Source organism: Pseudomyrmex gracilis, unplaced genomic scaffold (genome assembly GCF_002006095.1).
Source record: "Pseudomyrmex gracilis isolate BER0280 unplaced genomic scaffold, ASM200609v1 scaffold_55, whole genome shotgun sequence".
Classification (NCBI taxonomy): Eukaryota; Metazoa; Arthropoda; class Insecta; order Hymenoptera; family Formicidae; genus Pseudomyrmex; species Pseudomyrmex gracilis.
The window spans coordinates 310,883-323,446 of record NW_018020639.1 but is presented as its reverse complement, the minus strand read 5'-3'; the positions used below and the strand labels follow the sequence as shown (position 1 = coordinate 323,446).

The 12,564-nt window shown below is 45.5% G+C and overlaps 1 protein-coding gene across 2 annotated transcripts in view; it reads right to left on the bottom strand.

Moving 5' to 3' along the window:
• LOC109853826 (teneurin-m) overlaps positions 1-12,564 on the bottom strand; it is a 535,016-nt gene that overhangs the window by 427,813 nt on the left and 94,639 nt on the right. The window lies entirely within an intron of this gene.

Below are 12,564 nucleotides of genomic sequence, written 5' to 3'. Positions count from 1 at the left end.
AGCTCCAAATATCTACGAACTATTATTATTATTATTATTATTACCACTAAAAAACTCAACGGAAATAAGCTGAATCGAACCGAATATTCGCGCGTTCGTTTGTTGCGATGTATAGGTATTTGACGCGTTCTCGTTCTGACAAATGACTTCTGTTTCCCGATTTGAACGCGGCCAGTAACTACCGATTCATCCAGTTGTCCGAAAAGTCAACGGACGCCGACTGATTTACACAGTCCGATATTTTAAGAAGATTAATCGATGCATGCAGCGAAGACCGTTTCGACGCACAAACAACGACGACGACGACGGCGGCGGCGGCGGCGAGAGAAAGAGAAAGAGAGAGAGAGAGGGAGAGAGTCAGTGAAAAATTCCTCCTCCGTTTCCGAGTTATCTGTCAAAATGGTAATTAATCAAGCGGTAATTATAAGTTGCGAGAGAATCTTTCGTCGAGCCGTCGTCTCGTCTGCTTAGAGAAGAGTACGTAGTTGCGGGTCGCCCGACAGGGGCGGTTAATCAATCCTGGAACGCTCGTTACAGCTCGAGCGTCCCGGCACTTGAAGTGGCGTTAACGCATCCGGAGCGCCACTAAAACGTCAGGAATTGTTAATCTGCCCGAGAGCGCGCTTAACGCACACGCTTGATAACACATTGTCGACGATGGGGGGGGAGGAGGGTTGGTGTCCATCACCTTGCGTGGTGGGGTTACTTGGAATAAACCCTTACTTTCCAGTTTCCGCTCCCTGACCCTCTTCCTCCTCCTCCACTTCCTCTCTCTCTTTCTCTCTCCCTTTCTCTTCTTGTCACTCTCGCTCGTTCTTACTTACCTCGAGGTATCTTGGCGGGAGACATTCGCCGCCAAGCAGTACGAGACCGCACCGTTATTACTAGCGATAAATCGCCACCTTTAATAAGAGCTCGCGCGACGTACGCCAGACGGAAGCCAGAAACGACGACGACGACGACGACGACGACGGCGACGACGTCGACGACGACGATGGCGACAACGACGAAAGGATGGTGAATTTAAGAGGGAGGGCGAATAAGACCGCGAGTACACTCTATTCAAACGATATCCGCTCGATTTTACTCCGAGTTCTTCTCCACAATGTCGCGCGCCGGTTCCTTTTATATATCACGTACCATCCCGAACGATTTAATTTTGTACATCTTGCCGAGCGCGCGATAAATATTTCGCGCGCGCAAAATACCCGCCGGCGTAACGCGAAAATTTATTACATTTACTGGAAGATAATATTTTGTAACGCCCATCTATATGTACATATATATATGTACATATATGTATGTATTATATATATAAATATATATGTGTATACGCGCGCGCACGTGCTATCAGCGTGGTATGGAGTTTTTGGTGTTTGATCCGGGGGATATGGTACGCTGATGATTTATTGCCGGGTGCGTTTTGATTGACGTTGTAACAAGATAGTAAACGTATTTCACATCGCGCCGCGTTTTAATCCTTTCTAAACCCGATATCGACGTTACGCCATTGTGCCGCGTGTCAGGCTTTTACCTTATAATATCAACAAGCAATTATCGATGGATTTGAATATTTTCGCGTGAATGTGTTACTTCAAGTTACACAGTTAATCTACGTCGCTCACGCGATTATATATCGTTCATATTCTAATAGCTTTTTCCGATATTTGTGCGTGCGATCGAGATATAAAAAACTTTTCGGGCGCGTCGGTTTTTATTTGCGTTCGTTTGACGAGCGAAGAAGTGAATTGAACGTGCGCGAGGATCAATTCTCGGCGCGGATTGATCAGCAAGCCGGAGAACGTCGACCAACGGTCAACGGCGCGCTCGAACGCGAGAAGAGAGTCATCAAGATCAAGATTTTTCTCGCGTCGCATCGCGGCGGGAAGTTCCGTATCCACCCCCCGCGGGAGGTATCCGCGTGTTAAAGAACACCCGGATACGCCACCAGGTTGCCAGAAACGGCGGCGAGGAAATAACGCGGCAGAGACGAGAGCCAAGAAACTCGGTCACCTGGTTTTCCAATTGACCGGCTTTCTCACTCGCGGCGTAACCCGCAGTCTGACTGCATTGTACAAACTTTCCGCAGATTTTAGATGTCACCGCGTTTCATATGTTAAACGAACGGAGCCAGGAAGAGAGAGAGAGAGAGAGAGAGACAGAGAGAGGAAGGGAGGAGATCGCGTTGGTCGCCGCTGAAACGATCGACGTGAACGCCGAAAGCGCGGGACGAAAGCGCAAGCCCTGTATAAATATGTATATGCGAAAGCATACACACGGGAGCGGGGGAGATGTGTGTGTGTGTGTGTGTGTGTACAGGGTCGGACGAGAGCGGACCTATGTCAAAACCGCCTGGCTGCGTCGCGGATTCGCGCCGGGAGAGCGTCAGAAGAGACCGCTTAATCGGCGGTCGTTGCTGCTGCATCGGATTTTGATTAGCGCGGCCACGTCACGTTCGTCCGTTCGTTTGTCGACGGATAAAAAAATGCATCGCACACGCCACGGCGCATTAACTCGTACGCGATTGCACACGCGTGTGCGTGCGTGTTCGCGCGTGTGTGTGTGTGTATATATATATACATATATGTATATATATATATATACACGCACATTTATACATGCGTGACATACGGCACTCCTGTCAGTTCCGTCCTGAGTATTTTTCGCGTTCGTGTGCGCGCAAGTCACGCTCTCCACGCGTCGTTGCCTCCGGTGACTTTTAATCTACGCTAATATTAAAGCTATCCAAATAATCATGGCGCGTCCGCCATTCTCTCGAACAAAAGCGCGCGCCCGTTCTCTGTAACATATGTCACGGATAACGTAACTCGAATAACGTTGTTCAACGCGCTCGATCAATTGCCACGCGCGCGCACACACACACACACACACACTTTCTCTCTCTCTCTCGTGCCGAGCGAGCGCGCGGTTCAGCGCTTCAAGGATTTATACCCCTCTTTTTGTCAACGAACTCCGAACATTCGGTCAAAGTGCTCGTCGAGCACTTTGTGAGCGAGTCGGTTTCTCTGTGACTTTTAAAACGGGATTATGCATATACACGTCGCGCTGATGTACATCAGCTGAAAAGAGCTTTCGACGTGTAATTATATGTATTCTCGCGCTCGCTGAGATACATCGCCGCGATCCGCATGGATTTCGAGGACGAACAACCAAGGTGCTTAAACATTCGAAAAACTCTGCAAAAACTCGACAAATATTTGTCGTAGCCGGTGAGATCAAACGCGCGCGTGATTTTTTTTTTTTTTTTTTTTTTTATTGTTTAATGACGCTGCAATGTCTCTGATTAACGTGACTTTGAAGAAATCCCCGCGCTCGTGTGTGTATGTATATATATATATATATATATATATATTACACTTTCACATCGGTTTACCAAAAAGACGGTTAGATAGCGCGCGAACACAAACTCGGCGAGCGCGCGCGGCTTGTATCTCGTAATTTAATCATATCTTCACACGCCCCTCGCGAGCGATAGAGTCGATGTAAGACCCCCTTCTCCGTTTTCGCAGCCGCGGTACAGAGCTGGCAAAGTGCTCGGGGTTATTAGGCGCGTTCATTGTTGCGCGTTCGTACTTTATTGTTGTTTCAATTACGTTTGAGAGAAAAGCTGCACCCCTTCGGCTCACGCTTTCTCCTCTCTCTTTCTGTGCGCCACTGTGTTATTTCGCCTCTCTTTCTCTCTCTCTCTCTCTCTCACACACATACACAGTCTCTTTCGCGTCCGACCTTTCGACTACCCCGACGGATCGCGCGCCCTTCACCTCGCGCCCCAAACTTGCGCCCTCTCCGCGTCTCTCTCCTCTCCTTTCCCCGCGGAAAACCCCCCCGTCGAAAGCCGTCAGCATATTGCGCATGCATAATTTAACGTGTTCAAACAAATAACAAAGTTTTCGCATGCTGATGAGAACGCCACCGCGTCCGGATTTCGACTGCCGCCGACTGGCAGTGACATATTTTCATTTGACACGCGGAGACGGGAAGCGGGCGCGACCAGCGCGGCCGAGGAATTCCGCGAATCCGCGCGGCAACATGATCGATCTTTCTCTCTCTCTCTCTCTCTCTCTTTTTTTTTGCTTCCCCGCGCGCGCGTTTCAAACGCGCCCGGCCATGAATACTCGGGAAATAACCCGCGAAAAATAACAGGCCGAACAAACTGCGGAGCGACGGGCCGCGCAAGATATTAACGCGCGAAAAAACTTGACGTCCGTGTGCGTCGAAAAACAATCAATATAAATCACTTGAACATCACGTCCCGTCTAATCGCGCGACGATCTAAGAGAGAGATATTTCGGAGTGACGAGACAGAGTGAGAAAGAGATCCTTGAAATTTTACGAAGCGCAATTACCGGAGGGTTTCGAGAGTCCGGTCATTTTTCTCCTTTAAGTTGTACTTTCCCTCGTGTATATAACGCGATAACCGTTTACAGGCCTTCTCGCGTAATTGCCGGCGGGGTTTTTTCCTTATCCTCCGCGCGCAACCATCAGCTGCGAAAAGATATACGGAGGGAGGGGGCGGCGGTGGTGCCGTAAAAAGATGGCTGGTATATATCGACTGCTTGCGTGTTGCGCGGCGAAGACAAAACACGGCCAATAAAGTACACCGTCTTAAGCGATACGGCCATATTTCCGAATACATTATCCCGGGGGAGAGATATCGATGCGGAAAGAAACGCGGAATATGTAGAGAGACGCGCGGATTTTATGTCTCCCCCGCGGAATCACTCTCGGAGGAAACGGTCGGATAATTATGCCTTTGAACGGGAACAAATGACGACTGCGCGCTAATCTTTCTCTCTCTCTCTCTTTTTTTTTTTTTTTTTTTTTTTTTTTACTGCCTTTTATAATCGTCGGAGCAGCGCCGCGGTTAAAGTGTTCAATTCCCGTAGCGCTCTCGCACGTAACCGGCAATTTGCTTTTATCGCGAGATGTTTTAGAGATAAACACGTAATGTTGTTTTTAAGACCATTGTAAAAGCCTGACGATATAATTGGCGCGGCAAAGCGTCTCTCCGCACGACGCCGACGCCGCTCCCGTTGCTACAATCTCTCTTTCTCTCTTCCTCTCTCTCTTTCTCGCAAATACGTAATTCGCTTTGTAAACGGCAACGTGAGGGGGAAAAAATCCCGGCCGATCACTCAACGTCTCGTCGTCGGAGCAACTCGAGAGAGCTTCGTCGCGCGCGTTTCCGCGGAGAGGCAAAGTTTACCGGTAAACAGAGTCGTGCCGGCAATTATTTACGTTATTTTCGCGATACGATCTTCCACGCGCGCGCGCGCGCCAGCCAGCTTATAAACTCATCGCTGCTCTACTCGTGACTCCGCTCCATCCCCTTTAATGGGAAAGCGTGTCTCATGTTGCACGTTCAGTTGACTAAAGCGTTATTAACTTCCAAAGTAAACTCACTCTTTTCCTCGTGGCACACTTTGTACATAGTCGCGGCGTTACATAATGCTCGATGAAAAGCACGGGCTAGCTTCCTGCGCCGTATATGTATATGTATATATATATATATATATACACGTACGTATGCAAGTGCGGCGCGCCGTGCTATTCGTCGAGTCCGGTTGGCAATTTGCCTTTGCATACCGCGGTCTCACTCGAAGTATGAATAATAATGACCCTGGATATGTGAATTACGAGGCGATTATCTACGACGACTAAGGAAGGGGTGGGAGGGCGGAGAGACGGTATCTCGGGTTGGTTATTGCACCCTGGCGTATAACGCGCGCGCTAGTCGGGAATCGATTCCGTGTGATTCGGGTATAATAACACCGCGGGATACACCAGATATATTTTCCTAATTCCGACGCTCCATGGTCGTTTGCTGTACCGATTAAATGGGCAAGTACGCGCGATATTGACACTGATCTCGCACGTTAAATGGGCGACTTGCCAAAAGTCGGTAACGCGCGAGCGTGTTCTTTTCATGCGCCTGTTCGAATTCACCTTGTTTGTAAAACAAGCGTTTGTTTCGCGCTTTGACACACGTGTATTAAACGATAATATGTTCAGACAGACGATATTTGTCAATAAGAAAGATAATGAAATAAATAATTGAAAGAAGAAGACTCTGTTAAAAGAGCAACTAATTTTCTCTTTTCTTGTTTCAAATAAGAATTGTCAAAAATAATGTCATAAACTGTGCAAAATTATTTTCTTGTTTGTCGCCGTTAAAAATTTGCAGGAGAGTACAGCTATTATACGTATATATCTTTTTGAGGGTAGAAAGGGGTGCAAGAGATTGGTACGAAGCTTCTCCACAAGCGGCGCCACCTGACAGACCACACTCCGTTCAGAGAGAAGAAAATGTGCGTAAAAGAATATATCAAGAGGGGCACGATAGTGCCTCGCGCCACAAGTTCACGCGCAACAAAGTCGCGCTCGAACGGCGCGAGACACTTGTGCCTCTTTTGTACGCGAAATTCATGCGATTGAGAAGTGAGGAGATTTTCATGGGACAATATCTCAAGAACCGAACGAACCGATCAATTTCGGTTTTAGTCTCAATCGCTACAGAACAAAACAAAAAAAAAGTATTGTTGCGGTTTTTTTGTTTGTGCTTCTGATTTGGAAATGGGCGACGACAAAGTTTCGAAGTAAGAAATGTCATGTCGTCATTATTATGGTCGTCATGCGACCAAAATGTGTGCATGTTCGTATGCTGACTAACAGATGGTATACATGTTGAAAGAAGAAAAAAGAAAGAAAGACAGGAAGTGTGAGTCGAAGAAGAAAAGAGAGAATCATCAAGAGGCGCGATAGACGGTAAGTGCTTCGCGTCGGCGTTGTGGTTTCGCGCCGCCAACATCTCCGAAAGTACCGATCGCTTCGACAATGTTTTTCTCGCGGTATGGTGGTTTCCAACCGGCAACGTTTCCGACAATACGGACATATCTTCTTTAAAGTAAACTGTTTTAAAAACCTTGGCATGGCGGTAACTACAATCTATATCTTTTAAATTATGAAATAGAAAATTAATTTTTGAAGACACGTGACTTTAGTCACGTGCGTTTTTTTTGTTCACCTCCCTGTCACGTGACTTTACTTTAGTCACGTTTGTAAAATAAATTACACAAATATAATATTCTTACAACGTTACGTCGAAAATTGAGAACAACGTGAGTGCACTAACTACTTTACTTTTTTTCTTCAAATGTGTGCATAATTTAAAAATTAATTTCAGAAAGAAACGAAACTTGTTTTATTGATTTGGTCTTGGAACATTTTTGTAAAACACGGCAACCTAGATCCGTCTTATTTTAGCGAGTTCCACGTGTGAATAACCGATGTGAGAAATATAAGTACAATGTATAAACGTAAAATAACTTCGCGTGCACAGCACGTTCTCTTTTTCTCTGTTTCTGAAACGTTAAAAACATTTTACTATAGTAATGCCGAAAACTATGCAAATAGTTCTTAATCAAATATCCGGACATGGTACACGAGACTTCTATATATAAATTCTACAAAATTCTCTATGCTCTCTGTGAAATCTATTTTCTATGTATATTTTGAGAGCTACGTTGTTGCGCACACGTGTGACAATCCTGAAATATATAAAAACAAGCTGTACGTTCCGCACTTTTGAGCCACACACACACACAAGCAACTGAGGAGAAACACGTTATATCTTGTCTCGCTACACAGATATATCTGTGTGTCGTCCCACCGTCCGGTTTCCAATTGTTTAAGTCTCTGCGCCGCCGTGCTCGAGAGGATAGGAAGTCGGGACAAAGGATTCGCGAGTATCCTCGCTGTGATTTGTCAAAAACATTCCCCGACCGGGATCCGCTTTGCCCGACCGCGTGATGAGTGCATATATACCGGCGCGGTATTTCTCTTCGTTTAAAACGAAAAGAGCCAGACGACTGTGATAGCGCGAGCGACGTAGATTGAAAAGAATGGCTTGAAAAGCGAGAGAGCCGCGCGCGCGCGCGATTCTCATACGATTAATTTGTTGTCGGAATGATATTAAAGTTTCAAAAATGTCTTAATAAAATGTTCTTCATCGCAAATCTAAATCGCGCAAATATTTACAAACGAATATATTGAAGAGAAAATGTGCGCAAAATTCTCAATTTTTTTTTCATCATTTTTCTTTTTTTTTTTGTTTAGACAGAAATTGCCCTACATTTCTGTCATAAACATGCTGTTTTATGAAAAATGAAGTTATTCATACACTTGCAAAATTGTTTCGTTTTCGAATCGGGTCGGTCGTCGTGTGCCCGTCATTTTCTGCTCTTCCTCTCTCCTAAATATAGTCGAGAGTTGCCGAGAATACAAAGTTCTCATCTGTTCGACAACGTTCTATGTAGGTCGTGCTCGGGAGAGAATCGTCTTTTAATTAACTACTTTTGGAATTAACGCGAACAGGGAAAGGTTGTTTCCGGCGGAAAAACAAAACCGGAGAGAAGAGTCAAGGCAAAGCCGTAAATAAGAGCGAAATGACAAATGAGAAAACTATTCGTTACTCTCGGTACATCAACTAATGGGTAAGATATACATTACGGTTTCTTGTGTTGCTTCGCGCACCGGGGAAAAAGAAATATTTTGTAATTAAATGCACATGCTGATATATATATATATATATATAAAAAAGAGAATACGCGATTTCTCCATATAAATTATTCAAAAATCCAAAATTCTATTGTTTTTAATTCGATATTACATTTCGCACAACCCACAAAATCGTTTCAATGTTTCTCACACAAAATTGTCATACAGTTACTGAACAAAACGCATACGGTATGCAATTCAACTACATTCTTAGTTAGTTTTTGATATCCGAGAAGCGCGACCGCGCATTAATTGGTAGCGCGTATTAGAATTCAGCGCGAAGGGAAAAACTCCATCGCTTACGCTAGATTTAAACCTCAAGTTAATGGTCAGCGCGTTATTTCCGCGAGATGAGCAACACTCTCTCCGGGTTGCGCTTCCCTTCTTCCTCCGCGAAAAGATAGTTCGAAAGAGGGTGTGAGTTTTCTCTCTCTCTCTCTCTCTCTCTCTCTCTCTCTCTCTCTCTCTCTCTCTCTCTTTCTCTCTTTCTACACCCTCATATCGCGTCACGATTGTACCGGCGGTATCCCCGGCAAGAAGTAATCTCTTTCTCCCGAGATACGGTATCTCGCGCCGGGCGGCGGGATATTTATTTATGGTGATTAATCACGCAAAGCCGGAGACGGAAAGTAGCTTGGAAACAGAGAAAGAGAAAACGGGGAGAGAGAAAACCGAGGGAGGCACGAAAACGAGCAAACATTAGAAGCAAGATGATAAGACGGGGCGCGCTCGCATAATGCCGCGGCGAATCGCGCGAAGAGAAACACTCTCTCTATCTTGAAACGTCAACCCCTCCTTGCCGCGATACTTCCCTCCCGTCGAACAAATCGCGCTCGCCACACTTCCTGACGATTCATTTCCCCGCGAGAACGCCGCGTTGCTTGCATTCGTTGATCTTGGCGCTCTCAATCCGCCTTGCTCCTGGCAACCGCCAGGAAAAGCCACTTTTCTTTCAGCATTGTTTCTTTAAGCGCGATTATCCGTAGCCTATTGCTCGCACCAACTTCGAGACGTGGATTAATCGCGCACTTGAGGATTTTTTTATTGTTTTTGCGAAATATTTTTTTCGGATCAAAGAACGTAAAATTATCTGTCTGTTTATTTTCTTTTCTAAAAATCGCGTTTGTCTATTTGCACGCGAATTAGTTCCGTGTACGAGTGAGAGAAAAGTTTGCATGAGATTTTTTTTAAGTTCGCGCGATCATTTTTTTTGTTTCGAACCGAACAGTTAATTAATTGGGAAACGCACGAATTGACGAATAAATCGTTGTCCGCGGATACAACCGGGTAGAAAATAACTTTCGACTACACGCAGATCGGAATGTCTGTGATCCGAACTAATGAGCAATTAGTAACAGAACCGCTTGCTCTGTTCGAAGCATCGGGAGCGAACGTGGCCACCACATGCCTCACGCTAAACACCGCCATCCAGCTGCCTACCATCAAAGATTTATTGTCCTGTTACAAATGTGTCGCTCGCTAAAAGGATACGCGCGACCTCCCGCGCGTTTCGCGTATTTTTATTAAATTTATCAATCAAGATCGCATATTTTTACAAACACATGTTTTCACAAAGAATTAAATTTTGAGACAGAATATGTAAAAAAAAAACAAAAAACAAAAAGAAATCAAAGGACACGAGAGTTTAATGATTAATAAAGTATTATTAAATTTAGTTCACTTTCCTCCATTATTAAAAGCATATAAATGCTCTCATTGTTTTAATTAATTACCCACGATCGCGAACTGTGATCTAGTGGACGACGCGAAATTATCGAAAAGTCAATTTGATTTAATTGACGCATCTTGTTTGCGTCACGTGATACGCTTTCATGTCGGTAACGCGAATGTGGCTTAAATTACATAGCCATTTGCTGTAATTGCAACGCGGATAATTAACATACAAATTTATTACCCCAAAGCATGCCTGTTCTTGCGCGGGTGAAAACTTTTTGCCGAACGCGAGAAAATTACGAGTTGCTCGCCTCCCGATATTTTTCATCGGGAAGGAGGCGGGCTAAAAATCCGCTCCGTGTTTTATCTCGCGACCGGCCTCCGGTTCTTTTTCGAGACATATTCGGTGTCGGAGAAAAATATATATTTTCCCCGGGTAAATTTAGAATACATACGCGAGAAAAAAAAATCTGCGAGACACACAAAGCGACGTTACACATTAAAACAAAACCGACCAACATACGAACACCGAATTACAACGGCCAAGAATATTCCGAGATAGAAATTCGAGCTCCCCGGATATTACGCGGGGATCAAGGAATACGATCACCAGCGCGAAATAATCGTAGATCTCTCGCGCTCGATTTATCGTGAAATTCACAATTTATTTAACCTCCTGGGACTGGTGGCGCGGCCCGGCGACGCGGGAATAGAAGCGATTCCCGAGAGGGAGTTCGGGAAGAGGGGAAGAAGAGAAAATCAGAGATTATGTAGCAAGGGTTAAGAAAATCGATCGTTCGGCAAACACGCGGACGCGTTGCCGTAGCTGCAGAGTTATCGTGCGGAAGGAATAACGATAATTGCCGGTTTTGTCTTCCGACGAGGCGACGCTAGACGCTTTTTAGACGTTATGAAGCGACGTCGGCCGCTGCCTTTCACATCGGGATTTGACTTCGTTCTCGTCGTCGTCGTCGTCGTCGTCGTCGTCGTCGTCTTCGACGGCGCTCAATTCCGTAATATTAAGGCACAGTCTGAAGACGATGACAAGAACGTGCCACCTCGTGTTCACTGGCGCATGACACAATTTTACTCGAAGAGCGTCAAGTAATTCACCATTAAGTACGAACGAATAATTTACGTCGCGAGTCGAGAGAGAGAGAGAGAGAGAGAGAGAGAAAGAGAGAGAAAGATACACATAAAAGAATTAAATGAAAATTGCGTTTTTTTTTTTTTAACAAACGAATACAAATCTCTTAACCGACGTTAACTTCATCGTCTTGAAAAAAATTCGATTCTTGCAAACGTAACACAACACGCGTTTTTTTTTTGTTTAAATCGCATGGTCTTCGAAAACTGACATTACAACTTCTTTATGTATTCAACGCTAATTGCACCGAGGCTGTCGCATCACCGAATCGCACGGAATCGGCGTGTAGATCAAAGATGCCAATGTGTGTGAGAATTTGACGGTGTGCGTTGCGTGCAAATTCGAGCGAAATGACGTTTGGACTTCGTTGATTAAACGCACAAAGGGACGGAGGTCTTCTTGCTCTTCAGACCATTTACGGCACTACGGGCGGACGGTGTCCTGCACCTGACGTCGTGAGGGTGGACGAAAGGGGTGGACTCACCCAGAGGTGGTGCACAGAGAAGCGTCAGGAAAGAGCCGAACAAGGAGAGGAAGGTCGGGCTAATTGGATGTCGGAGGCGCAATCTTGTGGTCTCCATTTGTCATTCGGTAGCGCGAGAACGCGTCCTCCGTACTCGCCCGTACTTCTCTATCTTCCGCTTTATCTCCATTTTTCCTCACCTCTTCTCCGCGCTTCCGAATCCCGCAGTTCTCTATGTCCCCGACACGTCGTCGCTTGGTACACTCACGCGGAATCTATCTTTGAATTCGGCGGTCGCGTCGATTCGGCATGAACGTTAGCCGGATATTACGAGAATTCTGCAGTACCTTCGAACCTCCGTGGAATTTGATCCACGTATTCCGGGGATCGCGCCAAAAATCTCACGACTGCCGCCGATTCCCCGATCTTGTCGCGCTGCGTAACCCTGCGCGGACCTCTATACTCCTCTTCCCCCGAATTCGGCTTCGAGAGATCCCATCAATTCGACATTCGACAATTTAGGATAAGGAGTCCGTCAATTATCGATTGTCACTGAATGTAATTCTTTCTTCGTGTTTGACATATATACTGTTGTGTTAAATATCATTTACTTACTTGAAGGACGTCAGCTACTATTGTTGTTCTAGTCGAATGTGAATTAAAACCTTAGCACGAACGTGCAAGCAAATATTTAGCAACTTGA